At 16.9% G+C, this 15812-nt stretch overlaps 1 protein-coding gene across 1 annotated transcript in view; it reads left to right on the top strand.

Moving 5' to 3' along the window:
- Positions 1-7250: 7250 nt before the first annotated feature.
- LOC107993262 (fatty-acid amide hydrolase 2-B) overlaps positions 7251-15812 on the top strand; it is a 22827-nt gene continuing 14265 nt past the window's right edge. Inside the window, exon 1 of the mRNA XM_062083331.1 lies at positions 7251-7537. The gene's annotated coding sequence lies outside the window, so the exon portion shown is untranslated. The remainder of the gene's footprint in view (positions 7538-15812) is intronic.

Raw genomic sequence — 15812 nt, 5'->3', positions numbered from 1 at the left:
GTAACTTCATAATAATTTAGATAAATAGATATGCTAACTAACTATACTTGCAATAAAATTTATTTATAATATTAGGAATTTTATATGAATTAAATTTTTGTTTTTTATATAAGTGAATTTAGTCTTTTATATTATCTGTTTAGTTTTTCATATTATATCTTATATATACTTATATATTATATCTTCAAACTATTTATGTTACTGGAAAAGTTTATTGTATATTTAATTTTCTTTCTTTTATTTCATTTAAAAATTATTTCTGTTTGAATTTTTTGAAATTTTTTATAAAAAAATTTGCACATAAATATATTAAAAGTTAGTAATTATTTATGTTTTTATAATATAGATTTTATTGAATTAAGATATTAATAAAAGTTATATTTAATTTGATGGATACAGGATATCCTAGAAAAAACATAAAGGATAAACACTTTCAAACAATATAACAGTAAAAACATATATGTATATATATACATACACATATATAGTTTCATTATTAAGAAATCAATCTTGATATGTATCGAATTGAATATATTTGTTTTACAAACATATTTAATTACTACAATTTTTTTGTTTTTAAGAAAAATCGAATATTAATTTAATGTCTCACGCATGATAAATGCATTTTTTATATTCATTCAAATATTTAAATGAATGTATTGTGTTTGTTTGTAATTAAAAAATATTTTCCGAATGATTTCTATTCATAAGTTGTATTTTTTACTGTGATGATCGAATTTTGTATTTTTATGTAATAAGTTATATTATAATGACGAATTTTTGATTATTTTTTATGGCTATCCGTATAAATTATTACTTGTGATTACAAAAAATATGTTTGATTTCTGATACATTAAAATATTTTGTTATAAATATTGCATAAAAAATATGATTTATATTTATGTCTTATAAGAGATAGAAGATATATTAATCACATTTTTATTTTGATATTCTTCACTTAAGATTTGAATAGTGATTTGATATTTAAACAATTTGTTTATTTGTTTATTGAAATATAGTTTACATATATTTTATTGAGAAATTATTAATTAAATAATATAATATGATACAGATCTAATTCAATATTGTTTAATAATATATCTTTAAGTTTTAAGTTGTTAAATATTTCTTAAACTATAAATAACTCGATATTATTTAATTTCCGAGAAAAACTCAATATTTTAAAATTACAAATAAATAAATGAAAAATATTACAATTCCTTATATATATATATTATCAATTCAGCGATTGCATATCAAAAATTCAGAACAAATTTAATTTTATAATTTAATAACTAAAAAATTAGAAATAGATGGAATTTGAAAATATATCAGAAATTAAATTATTAAGTTTCAAGTGGAATAAAAATAATTTTTTATAAAAAAAATGTTATTCTTTAGTTTGTATCGATTAAAATTTTTTTTATCGAAAAAATTTAAATCTCTTTATTTAAATCTTTTGCATTAATATATAAACATTGAAATATTGCATAAGATTGTTCGATGTGATACCATTTTTCATGTAACCTATTAAGGATCAATAAGAAATTTCACAATAGGATTAATATAAATGTATTTTATTATAAATGATATGAAATAACTAACTTTCATAATAGCACATATATATATATATATATATTTATAAGTAGTAAAAGAAAAGCAAATAATTATATAAATGGAATAGAAGAAACTTCGAAAATAATAATATATTTGAAAGATAAATTTTTTGGCGGGTTTCAAAATGCATTTTTAAATGTAAAATGAATATAAATAGTAAAAAATATAAACAGTATAACAATGGCTCGTATTGATAATATTATATTCAGTACTTAAGAAAACCAAATTATATCTTAAAAAAAAATTTGCAGTAGACATATGATTTCATTCCTCTTTTCCTTAATCTTAAGCATTTCTCGATTAGAGGAATGAAATCGTTTGAATATATTAGTGTTGCTAGTTAGATATTATTTTATATACAAGTAATTAATAATTGCAATTATTATTATTATTATTATTATTATCATTATCATTATTATCATTATCATTATCACCATCATCATTACCACCACCATCACCACTACCATCATCATCATCATCATCATCATCATCATCATCACCATTATTATTATTAATATTCAGATGATTATCGCTAATACTTTTATTGTTATTATTATTATATAATATTGTATAAATTAGTGTATAATCACTAACATTAATATTCGATTATTTTTCTATTTCTAGATTTGTTATCTTATATAATTATAATTCGTAAATATATTAAAAAATTATTTCTAGTAATATTTATTTATATATTTATTGATTTTTAAAAAAATAAATTTTATATAAATAAATATTTTATATATAATTAAACATTTAAACAATATTAAAAACGAAAAAAATAAAATATTGAACTCATTTTGTAGTAAATATTAGTAAAATATAAAAATGAAATGAATTCTGTATTCAAATAAGTAAAAAAAAAATAAGTAAAAGTATAAAAACTCGTTTACTTTTGATGATAGAAAAAATATGTTGGAATAGAAATTTAATTTCAAAGAAAATAATTTGATATTAATTTATTTTTAATAATATTTTTTTTATAGATAGAGATACCATATTAAGATCAATTTTTTTTAAAAAAAAACGATATATTGTTTTATTTATCTTTTGATGAAGTATTTTGAGACGAATACAATAATTTATAATTGAAGATCGTTCAAATATCTCTTTCAAAATCAAACAACATTAATATGATGTATTTCTTTTTATTAAAATATTAAAATATTAAAAATAAATAAGTTATTCAGATAATCTATTTTGAATGCTTCATCCTATGTTTACAAAAATATAATAATTATATTTGATTTAGATATCGTTTATTCAAAGATATAAAGTAACAAATTCAAAATGTCTAATGATTGTATCTAAATATTAATGTAAGTTTAATAGAATGTTTAAATGAAGTAAATGATAATAGTAAAGAATTATTTTAAAAATTAAAATAAAAACTATTATGCAAAAATGTAAATTGTAGCTTATTTATTAAGTTTAAAGCAATTTAATTTTATATTAAAAAATACGGAAATAGAATGGGATGATTCTTCGTTATATTCTATTTTTGTCTCACTTTATCTAATATAAAATTAAGTTATTTATATAATTTGAAAAATAAATTTTAATAGACATTTCTATTTACTAAATTTTACTCGTTTAGTTACTAAAATTATTTCTTATTTTCTATTTACTTCATTTGAATATTATATGTTTTATTATGATTTCTATAAATTTATTTTTTTTAAGCTTAAGCTTAAATGGACATTGTATTTTTGATGTTATTGAAAGCTTCTTTATAACTATTGATTAAACAAATGTTTGATAGACATTTTAGAAATTTAAAAATTTGAATATGAAAATTTTAGAATTTTGAATATTGGTGATATATGAGCATTTTATTTTATTTAGATATAAATAAATAAAAATATATAGAAAAATATAAAAAAGTAAAAAAAAATTAAATGAAAATTATAAATTATATTAAATTATATTTAACGAATTTTAAATTTTTAAGATGATTTATATTGCCTTTTTTAAGACAAATAGAAAATAATAACTAAAAAATTTAATAATTCAACTTTTTTTTTCTTTTTCTTTTATATTTTAAAAGGAAGTTTTTTTATAATGGAATAAAAATATATATGTTTATTTATATATTATTTGTTATCAATTATTCTTATATATAAAAGCTTTCAAAAATATCAATTGTCAATTAATTTTTTATGTATCAGTAACGATTAGTAATATATTTATGCAATGTAAATAATATTTTTTTTTAAATAAACGAAAGTTCATGTGTAATCATAAAACGATAATTTCTTTTTATAAATCCATATTTTTTTTTTTTTTTTGAAATTGAAACTTTATTTATTCCATCTTTTTAATTAAAAATAGATTTTGCGATATATTATACGATACATAGTATGGAAGAAATATTTAAAAACATAAAATCTTTGATTCGTAAATATATAATAAGTAATATAATAAGAAATATATAATAAGAGATAAGTGTAACAATGGGAAAAAAAAATATCAAATATCAAATATGAATATTTATATTATAATTATATCTATGAAATGTATAAATTCTGTATTGCGAAATCGATTATAATGTGATTAATATATAATATATAATATATATTAATCATATTATTAAATAATATATTGCGTGTATTAAATAATATAGAGCTTCAATTGAAAAGTACTTATAATATATACTAATATTTTTTTATACACAATAACTATTTTTGAATTTGAATGTAATATAATATTATATAATAAAAACTTATTTGAAATAAATTTTGGTATATATTGACATTATACAATAATTTTATTTAATAAAATTTTATAAAAAGATTGTTAATATAAACATTTTATTTAAACCTATAAGCGAATCGTTTATGTGATATGATACTCAATCTGCTATTTGTCGAAATCCATAGGAACAAATCACTTAAACAAAATACTTTCATAAGATTTCAAATTAAAAAAATTGAATATATTTTTTTACATACTTATTTATTCTCCACGTGTAAAAAAAAAGTTATTAATATTTAAATCAATTTGAATTTCAACAGAGCAATGATATGTTGAAAAAACTTTATCTCATTTGAATGTTTTTTATTACGATATGAAATTGTTGGATAGAAAAAAATAATGGAATATTTATATTTTAATTATATTATATTAATATTATGTTTTATATTTATTAAAAATTTGAATAAATATTACATTTTTTTTTCACATTATTATTACATACGGACAATATTTTTATTTATTATTCATATTATTTCTTCGAATAAAATTATATCGATAATTAATTGTTATTTATTTTTGTTATTTATTATTATTATTATATATAATTTAATTTTATATAAAAATTACTCAATTAAAACTTTATTTTAAATATGTATTCGAATATATATTATTTTATTAAATTATTAAATTAAATTCCGAATTCGATTTCGCAACAAGTTAAATTATATAGAATATTGAAATAATATTGTTAACAATTGAATACTAGTTTCTTAGAAAAAAAGACTAGATGAAAACAAAAAATAAAATAATATTCGAAAAATAAAATAAAGTAATATTCGATTTCGAATATTAATGTTTATGAGTATATAAGAATACGAAAGCCTAAGTCAACAATCTTTGCTGTTATCAAAATAATATTGCTTTATTCTAATTTCGATTCATTTGTTGTATTAGTATATATTAGAAATAATAGTATATATTAGAAATAAAAGTGCAAAAAAAGAAATTAGTAAATTTATAATATTCGTATGAGATATATATAAAAAAACAATTGCAGTATGTATATATTTTTTATGGATATTAATGTAATAATGTAATATTAATTTATATTATTGATATCTAATATTCAAATCGAATATTATTTCTCTCTGAATAAGAATAAAAAATATTAAGTATAATTATTAATTATATTTTTATTAATTATTAATTATTAATCAATTTTATCAATTATTAATTATTAATTATAAAATTAAGTATAAATTTAATAAAAATTGATTTTATCAATTGATTTATTAACTTATATTTAGTAATCTGAAATTTAAATTGAGTATTATTTAAACATTTATTATAATTCAATATTATTCAAGAATAAAATTCAGACTTTTTTGTGAAAATAATTAAAAAAACTAAGCAATTATATAAAATATATTCAACCTTTTTAATTCGAAATCTTATGAGAATATGTTTTAATTTACTTGAATTTCGGCAGATTAAGCGTATAATAAAATGATTTATCTGACTTTAAATGAAATGTTGTATAATCATGTTATATAATTAACGATAAATATTGTGGAAATGCTAGATTTTATTCAAGATAAGTTTTTGCTATAATTTATTCGAGATAAGTTTTTGTTGAATAACAAATACGTAATTTTCAATTTGCATAATTAGTAATCAAACTTTTTTTTAAAAATAATATAAAAATATTACATAGTTATATTATATGATACTTACATTGTATTTATTATTATTACATTATTGAAATTCAAAAGTAATTATTTGTTATTATTTGTTAAAAAATATCTTTAAAAATATATATCTATTTTTCGTCGAGGGACTTCATACGAGCGACTTCATACGAGGGACTTCATTCTATAATACTTCCGTGCTATAATACTTCAATTGTATGTTTTCGCTCTTCTATTGTTTTACTCTCTCTAATGCAAATTTAATATATTTATAATTCGTTAATTAAATTGTATCGGATATATATGTATATAAATTTTTTTCATCGTTTGATATTTAGAATCTATCCTCTAAAAATATCTCACATTTTTATGCGATGAATTTATATTTATATATTTATATACATATAATAATATATAAGAATATGTGTATATGAATATAATAATGTATAATAATATATGTATGTGTATAATAATAATTATTATTATATACTATTACTAATAATATAGAGTATTTAAAAATGTCAATTCAAAATTTATATAGCATAAAATATATTATACTGAATAAAAAAGCCTTAAATAGATTGAATCAAATAGATTGAAAATTTAATTCCAAGACATAATTATTTTTTGTTTTATTAATTAGCATTATGATTATTAACTTATTATTGGTTCCTACTATTGGTTTGATGTTTTTACTTGTATTTATAAATTTTTTTCTGAATTTTCATTCAATTTTTACTTTGTATACTTTGTAACAAATTCTTAATGGTAATTCTTAATGATATATTCTATATCATATAAATTTAAATGATTTTTTTTAATAACCCATATATAAATATATATACTCATTATATACGCATACAATATTTATATGTTATAATATATTAATATTATAATATATATATGTATATAAATATATTATAATATATTAATATTATAACAAATATCCTTAAGAAATGAAATGTCAATAAAATGAAGTGTGCAAATAGTGTGAAAATAGAACTATCTTTGATCTCGTTTCATCTAGTATAAAATTAAAATGATTATAAAAATAAATAAAATTCAGACATTTTTGTATAGTTTTGTTTGCTTTAATCTCCAGAAGCATTCCTTAAATTTTCTATTTTAATTCTAATTTTCTACTTCATCTGAATACTTTGTATGTAGTCTTTTTTACTTTCTACTCGAAAGAAGTGGAAGATGATAAATCAAAGTATACTGAAAAATTAACTTGCGATGTCTATCAGCGACACAGTAGTATATAATGTTGTGTCTCTCAGTAACGTTTAAAAGTCTAAGCAGGATCAGTTCAATTTAAGATTATTACGATCGATTTTAATAAAAATATTTTATAAAAGTACTTTATTAAAAGTATAGTGCGAATTACACATTAGAAGTCAAAGAGAGTTTCTAAATTAATCATTTAATAAGAAGATTGAGCGGTCTTTTGTGCATTTTTATTTTGAATTTTAATCAAGTATTTAATCAAATATCTTTAATTAATTCTTTAATTATTATCTGGAAAAACAAGAAATAAGGTAAGACTAAAATTTTCATTTATATAAAATTTTTTAATTTTATATTTAAAATATCGATTATAAACGAAGGAATTTTTATAAATTTCTTAATAAAAAATGTTAGTTGACAATAAAATTAAATGCAATTATCATTATCGGTTATAATTAAAATTATAATATAATAATTAAAATATTTGATTATATCAACTGTGATTTATATAAAATGTTTTGTTTAACTGTGTATATCGAATATTTCATAAAAGTTATATAAAAAATATTTTAAAAAAAGTTATTTGATTTAAAGAAGAATATCATATATAAACCATTTTTTCATAGATCAAATGATAGAAAAATTTTAATTTCAACTTTATTTTTTTAAATAATAGAATTTTATATATTTTTGAATTATATTTAAATCAAATTTTATTAAAATATTTTTTCAATAATTTCAATTCCTTGTAAGATTATATTCAGTTTAACAAAATATAGATACATATAGATATGTATATTTATAATTATTTAATTTTTATTTAATCAATATTAAATCATTAGATAATATTAGCAACTAATATTATTAAGTAAATTATTTAATTGAGATTTATATTAAATATTAAAATTTAAATTATTAAAATTAATTATTAAAATTCTCTTCATTATGAAATTATGAATATGTGAATGCAATTTTAAATTTAATAGAGGAAAGTGAATTAATAGATGAAAATGAAATAAAAACTTTTTTTCGTATAATGAACTACTGATTTATTTTATTAATATTAGATAACAATGTATTAAACATATATTTAAATACATGAAATAATATATATATATTCGTATTTTTTTAATACAAGCTCGAAACTATGATTTTTGATTAATATACGAAAAATAGGAAGTCGGGCTTCAAAACTCTTTTTCTAAATATCATTTTTGATTTTTGATTATTTTTCTATTTTAACAAATTTTTTATAATAATATTTTTACATGAATCTTGGTAAGAATTATTAATTGATCGAAATATTTTTTGCTATTAAAAATTAATTTCAATGTTATCAAAGTTAAAAATATTAAAAACCTAATATAAATACAAAATGAATTAGAGATCTATATTTAATCACTTTTATATAAATATTTATTATAAATATTTAATTTATTACTAAAAATATATTTAAACGTTAAAAATAAAATTTATTTAAAATTAATTTTAAAAAATAATATTAAATAAATATGATATGATAATAGATGGTCCATAAACAAGTTGTTAGAATAAAAAAATAATTAAATACTTTGAGAATCTATTTAAAATAAATAAGAAAAAAAATAAGAAATAATAAGAAATAATAAGAAAAAAATAGTGACGATAATAATTTTACATAATCAACGCAATGCTTTTTTTTATGTTCTGCCAACGGCTAAGTATATATCCTTAAAGTCTAACGTATATATCCTTAAAGAAAATTAATATTTCAACATTTTTTTTACTTGATATTTTTACTTAATTTTTATTATTTAGATTAATTAGGAGATTATTAGAAATAATAGAATAGAATATTAATCATTTTAATAAATTATATTAATTGAATTCTATATTTAATTTTTCTTCTATGTTCAATTTATAAATTATTTATTATAAAGATATTTTAAAGATATTTTCTTTATTTCATGCTGAAAATTTTGTATTTCTTAATGGAATATTGAATTTTGATGAAATATTAAATTGTATTCTAATTATATTCATATGAATACAATATTTATATGTATATATAAATATAAATTTACTAAATCATACAAATGTAATAATAACGAAATTGTTCATTGTTCACTTGAACATTAACCTAAACGAACAGTTCTTAATATGTATATATTACATAATTTACATATTTTATATATGAATTTACGTCAGAATTAATTTTTTGATTTCAGATCATTTTTAATTGATCTTTATTTTTTTAAAAATTTAAAATTTCAATATTTAAATATTGCAGTGCAATTATGAATAATAACTATTTATAATCTAATATAAAACCGAATATTTTTAAGCACATTTTGTTTTTTATGATTATTTAAGTTATATTAGTTTAAATAACATTGAAAAAATTTGTACAAATTATGCAAAGATTAAATTGTTCTTCTTTTTATTAAATATTTTTTTATAATTTTTAATCTAATGTCTCTAACATATTAATATTTTTAAGAATTGTCATAATTTTTTACATTATTTATTTCATATAATAAATATTATGAAATTATACGTGTGTTTTATCCTATTTCTATAGCTCACAAAATTTGAACAAAATTTTAATAAAACTGAAACGAAAATTTTTGCAGAAGAAAAAGTTGCTTAAAATCGCTACAATAATTAATTAAATTTTTTGGGACATATTATATATTATATATATTAATTATATTGCGTTTCTATTGTTATCTTAATTTTATATTAATATTAATCTTTATATTATATAATTATATAATTATATATAATATAATATATATAATTAGATAAAGCAAATTGAATTATATTTAACTCACTTCATTATCTTAGTTGTTATTGTTAGTTATTTTAGTAAAAAAAATATGTAAAATTTACGAAATATCAAGGTACTACATAATTTGATGTAAATAATAAATAAGTTAAATAATAATAAATAAATAATTTTTTGATAAATGTATGATGTTACATGATATAAAATTTTATGTAAATGTTATGAAAATCAATTTCTTCTTTTTAAATAGAATGATATGTTTTTTTAGATAGTTCTGGTAAAATGTTTTAAGATACAATAACCTATAATTCAATGATTATTCAAAATCACTATAAATCAACTACAAAAAAAAAAATATGAGCGAATCGAATTTTAATGTCAATTTATTTACTAGTACTATTCTTTCAATTTCTTTATAATATTTGTAATAAGTATCTAATATGTTCAAAAAATCTGCGTACATAATTTAACAGTATTTGATAAATGTGGGTTATTTTACTTTTTGCATTTTTGAATTTATTTAAACTATATAACATATTTAAAATATATAACATATTTTAAAGAACAAGTCATTGATAAATAGAATATTGCAAATTAACAATAAAATACATGAATACAAGATAAATATAGCATACTGTAATGTAAAGATAAATGAAGAATACTGTAATAAAATGGATTATATTCGATGATTTATATTGTTACATTATTATTAACATTTATTGTTAAGAACTTAAAGAATTTTATCATACTTACATAAAATAAATTATTTTCTCTTGCAGTCAATCTTCAATGACTTTAAATAATTATATGTAATTATATATCTTAAAATATTTATTAAATAATTTGTAAAAAAAATTATTCTATTTAAAAAACAAACTTATTGACATCTCTATATGTTTATTTATATCAAATTAATATTTTTATCAAATTATATTTCTTTTATATTTTTTTCTATCAGCAGTAATAGAGATATTTAGATAGCTCATTTTATATAATATTATGAAAATAGAAAAATAATGTAAAAATAATGTAATATGTTTTATAAAAAAAAATTGGAATTAGATAATTGATTTATAATATATGATATGATAAATTGATCAATTATTTTCATCCTGTTTTCTCGATAGTTTATTTTAATTTTTAATGAAGTTATAATAATAAAGAAATCCTAATTTTTATCTTATATTTTTTTATTGTTAGATACATAGAATTAGATAAACCTTTACTAATATAAATTAAATTCTTTTATAACAAAATTTAAATGTTTTAACAATGATTAATTTTATTATCAATGTTTCTTTTGATTCTCGATAAAATGATCTATTATAATATTTTAATAATACTTCTAAAACAAGTTATATTTCTGAATGAAATTCGATCGAAATAAAAATTGATGAAGTTTATAGAAAATGAACACAAAAAATGAAATCTTAACTATAATTCATGTATTCAAAAGATATTGTTATATAATAAATTCAACAATAAAATTGATTAAATGTCATATTTATATTAATTATAATTTTATCATGTACAAAAAAAATTAAATATATTTATTAAATATTGCAATAATTATTGCAATAATCTTAAAAAAAGAGAAATTAATTTTTACATATTAGCATAATGTGACTATTTTGTGAATATTGTTTTTTAATGTGATTTTAATAAGGTTATATATTAAATAATAAAGTTAGACATTATTTTATGATAAAATAATCAATTATATTAATGTGACTATAGATATTATTAAAAATTTGTATTACATAACATGCATAGCCTGATTATTTATGCAACATACTTACGTATTATTAATTGCAAATATATCATTATGCTACATAGTGTTTACATAAGCATTTAATGACATGCAAAAATCTTGGTATTTTACATTCAATTATTTCAGATAATATAAACACATTCTTAATAACATTTAATACTTGAAATCTACATTTTCCTATTGCTGAATTATATTATCAAAGTTGAGATTTTATATTTTCCCTGAATCTTTGTGATACTCACGATTAGCAATATTTTTCAGAATTATATTTACAAAATGTTTATTAGCTCCAACCCGTTCCTGGAATTATGAAATATAATTATATACCAACAATTATTACGAAGTTTGTTGTTGACAAGTTCGATTCATCAGACGATCAAAGGCAAAATCCATATGCCAATAATATTTCACACAATCATTAAAATTCGAAGTTCAAAGAATTTTGAAAGTTTTTGTTGTTTTAATAGTTCTTGCTTTTTGTAATTCTGATTTTTGTAATTCTCGCACGTTTTTGAGGGTTTTTTTCCTCCACACTGATACTCTCTGAAGTTCCCATGTTCCACTCGTGAGCTTGTGGACCTTCAGTGAGAGCACATAAATGTCCAATAACGCTGCGAACCAACTTCCTGGTTAAGCGGTATCCTAATTTAAAGAAAGCTTCCTAGAATGAGTCTGAGAGGTTATGCCGTTCACAAATCCGTTGTTTTCTCAGGAGGCTTCCGCATATGTTTGTAGTAATTCCATTCAGATAAAATGATGCTAATTGCCATTGAGACTGGCATGGCTATAAATGTCGTCTCAAGTATCAAGATCATATTGACACTCTAGTCATGCCGAATTGTTTAAATGTGCAAAGCAAATGATTACCAAATTTTCTCTTAAAAATTATCTTTGCAATATCATCCTAAGTCATCTATTTATCTGGAGATCATCTGTTTAGTGTTTGAACAATATTATAATTTTCATTTCAAAAGATACAATTTACATTCGAAAATCTATAACAACTCTAGAATACCAAATTATTAAAGTCTTAAAATTGTAAATAACATAATATATATAACAAGTTTAATTTAATTTTAAAGTTTAAATTTAAATTTTTGATTAAATATATTATATTCATATTGATAAAAACTGATTAGAAAGAAACATATAGGAATATTAAATTTTACTAAAAACTAATTAATTTTGAGCTATTACAACAAATTTTAATATTTTTTTTCAATTAAAATATTTAAGTTCTTTTTTATATAGTAATTTGTAAATCAACATTCGTGATTTATATATATATATATATATATATATAAAGGATATTGTATACAGTTATAGTTATAATTTTAATGAAATTATAATTATTTTATAATTATACGATTTATTATCAATGATATTTTTCGAATTAAAACGATTGATGAACATAGAAATTATTCATTTGCTTAACAACGATAATAAAAAAAGCGATATAAAAAAATACATTAAAGAAAAAAAATTTGAATATTTTCAATTTTTATAAAAATATATAAGAACGTCTTATTAAATTCCAAATTTGAAATTTGTATTGAAAATTTTGTATTTAAAAGTTTACTTATAAAGTTCTATTAATACAAAGTATAAATAAAATTATAAATATAAACTAACTCTTTCTGTATTAGTAATAAAAAATTGTAAAACTGTTTTTAATTACGTTATTGTCGTAGTAAATAATCTAAATGATTGTAGAATTCTTTATTCAGCACAGAAAAAAAAATATTATAAAATTAATGAATTATTATTTTACATGATTGTTATTAATATTCAAATATTTTATTCATTATTACTTTGTATATTACTTGTATATATTTGACAATAATTAAATTAACAAATTTTTTGTTTTTTATAATAAAATATATATTCTATTTAATGAGAATGCAAAGATTAATAAGCATTTTATGTTTTCTATATAGGATATCTCAAAAATATGAGAATATCCATTAATTAGAGAATCTTGAATTTCAAAAACTTTCGTTAAAATTTTTGTTAACAAATTTAATAAAAAATATTGGCTAATTACGAAGCATAGCCTAATTCAGTTATATTTCTGAAGAAGAACAATAATAAATATAAATATCGAAGAAAGTGTTGAACAAATATAAAGTAGTATAAAATATTATAACAAATATTTTTTTTATAAAAAAAAAAATTTCGATAAAAGAATTATATCGAATCATATCGAATAAATAAATAAATTATAATATTCAATATCATTCATTTAATAGCATTTATAAAAGTGAATAATGTAATTGTACATAAGAATTTAATATAATATATAATTTAATTAAGTAAATATTTTTCGATTAATATTTTTTATTTTGATTATTTAACAATAATACTTGATTGATTTTTAATAATTCATTTTTTTTTATTAAATATAATAATTATTAATTATTACTCATCTTATGAATCAGATAACATTTAAAAATATGTTATAGTAAATATAATAAATAATAATAATAATAAATATAATAAATAATAGTATAATAAATAGTAAATATAATATAATAAGTCAATATAATATTGTAAGTCAATATAATATTCTTACAAATTATATGTACCAATGGAGACTAATTATTCCTTATTATAACTCAATATACGCATATTACTATAACAACTTGCCATATTTTAAATATATAAATTTTATATACATATAATTTTTACATTAAATTTTGTCTCTTCATTTTATTTTATTATTTTTTATATTTTTTTTATATTATTATATTATTTTATATTATTTTATATTATTTTATTATTATTATATATATTTTATTATTATTTTATATTATTTTGTTATTATAATATTATTTTATATTATTTTATATTTTTATATTTTTTAGTATTTATTTTTTTAGCATTTAGCAATTCAAAAATTGGATCCATTTTAAATGTATAAGAAACAAAAATATATGTTTACTGGATTCCGATAAGTTATGTCATGATTTTTGATTTCGTCTAAAAGATTAATTAATTATATTGGATTTAATATTATTAATGATTTATGTAATAATTAGATTATTACTATTATTATGTTTTAGAGTAGGTGTGATTTATGGAATTAAGAAAAAGACCAAGATCGTTGATTCAGTTTGAGATTTAAGAAGAAATTTCGTATTTTATTCTAAATTTTTTTTACAAATGCAAATATAACTTATAATTATTTTTTTGAAAAAAATTGATTTATTTCTTTCGAAAAATTGTTTCATTTGTTTTCAGTAATCGTTTCTAATCGTCTATTAAAAATTTTCGCAGGTAAAAAATCTTCGAGAAAAAATTCTGCATATTGCTCTTATAGTTTTTAATTCATTACTTATTAGAATTTCATTGTTTTTTTTATGATTTATATTATTTCGCATATTTCAATTGTGCTATTATAGTTATAATATTTATTTATTAATATGAATATAATACATTTATCGATCTTGAAACACAATATTATTATTAAATTATTTTTAATACATTATTATTTTTATTATTTTAAAGATAATATTCATAATTATTATTTTATATTTTAAAAATCATTTTAAAAATCATATTTTTGTTAATATAAACCTTTAAAGAAAGTTTGAAAGAAAGTTTTGTTAATTTAAATATTATTAATAAAATTCTATTTTATTTTACTAAAAAATGAAATATTTCATTAAAAAGTTTTTTTCATATCTTAAATAATAATTTATTTAATATACGAAAATAATTATATAGTAATTTTGTACAATAAAATCACAAATATTAATATGATAGAAGTTATCAATAATTTGTTATGAAAAATTTTCTTTTTTAATATTTTTAAACATAATGAATTATATAAATTCATATATTATATTTATATATTCATATGTTATTATTTATATATTTAAAAAAAATTCTTTTTTTTGGAAATTCCTATGATTTTTTAACATAAAATTGATCAAATTAAATAATTTTAAATTAAAAAGTTTCGGTCTTATTAATATCTGTTCATAGCCGAAAATGTTTTTAAATGCTTTAACCATAAATTAATAGATTTTTTATTTTATATAACATA

Source organism: Apis cerana, linkage group LG12 (assembly GCF_029169275.1).
Source record: "Apis cerana isolate GH-2021 linkage group LG12, AcerK_1.0, whole genome shotgun sequence".
Taxonomy (NCBI): Eukaryota; Metazoa; Arthropoda; class Insecta; order Hymenoptera; family Apidae; genus Apis; species Apis cerana.
Note: the sequence above shows the minus strand (reverse complement) of the source record. Positions and strands in the feature narration are given on the sequence as shown.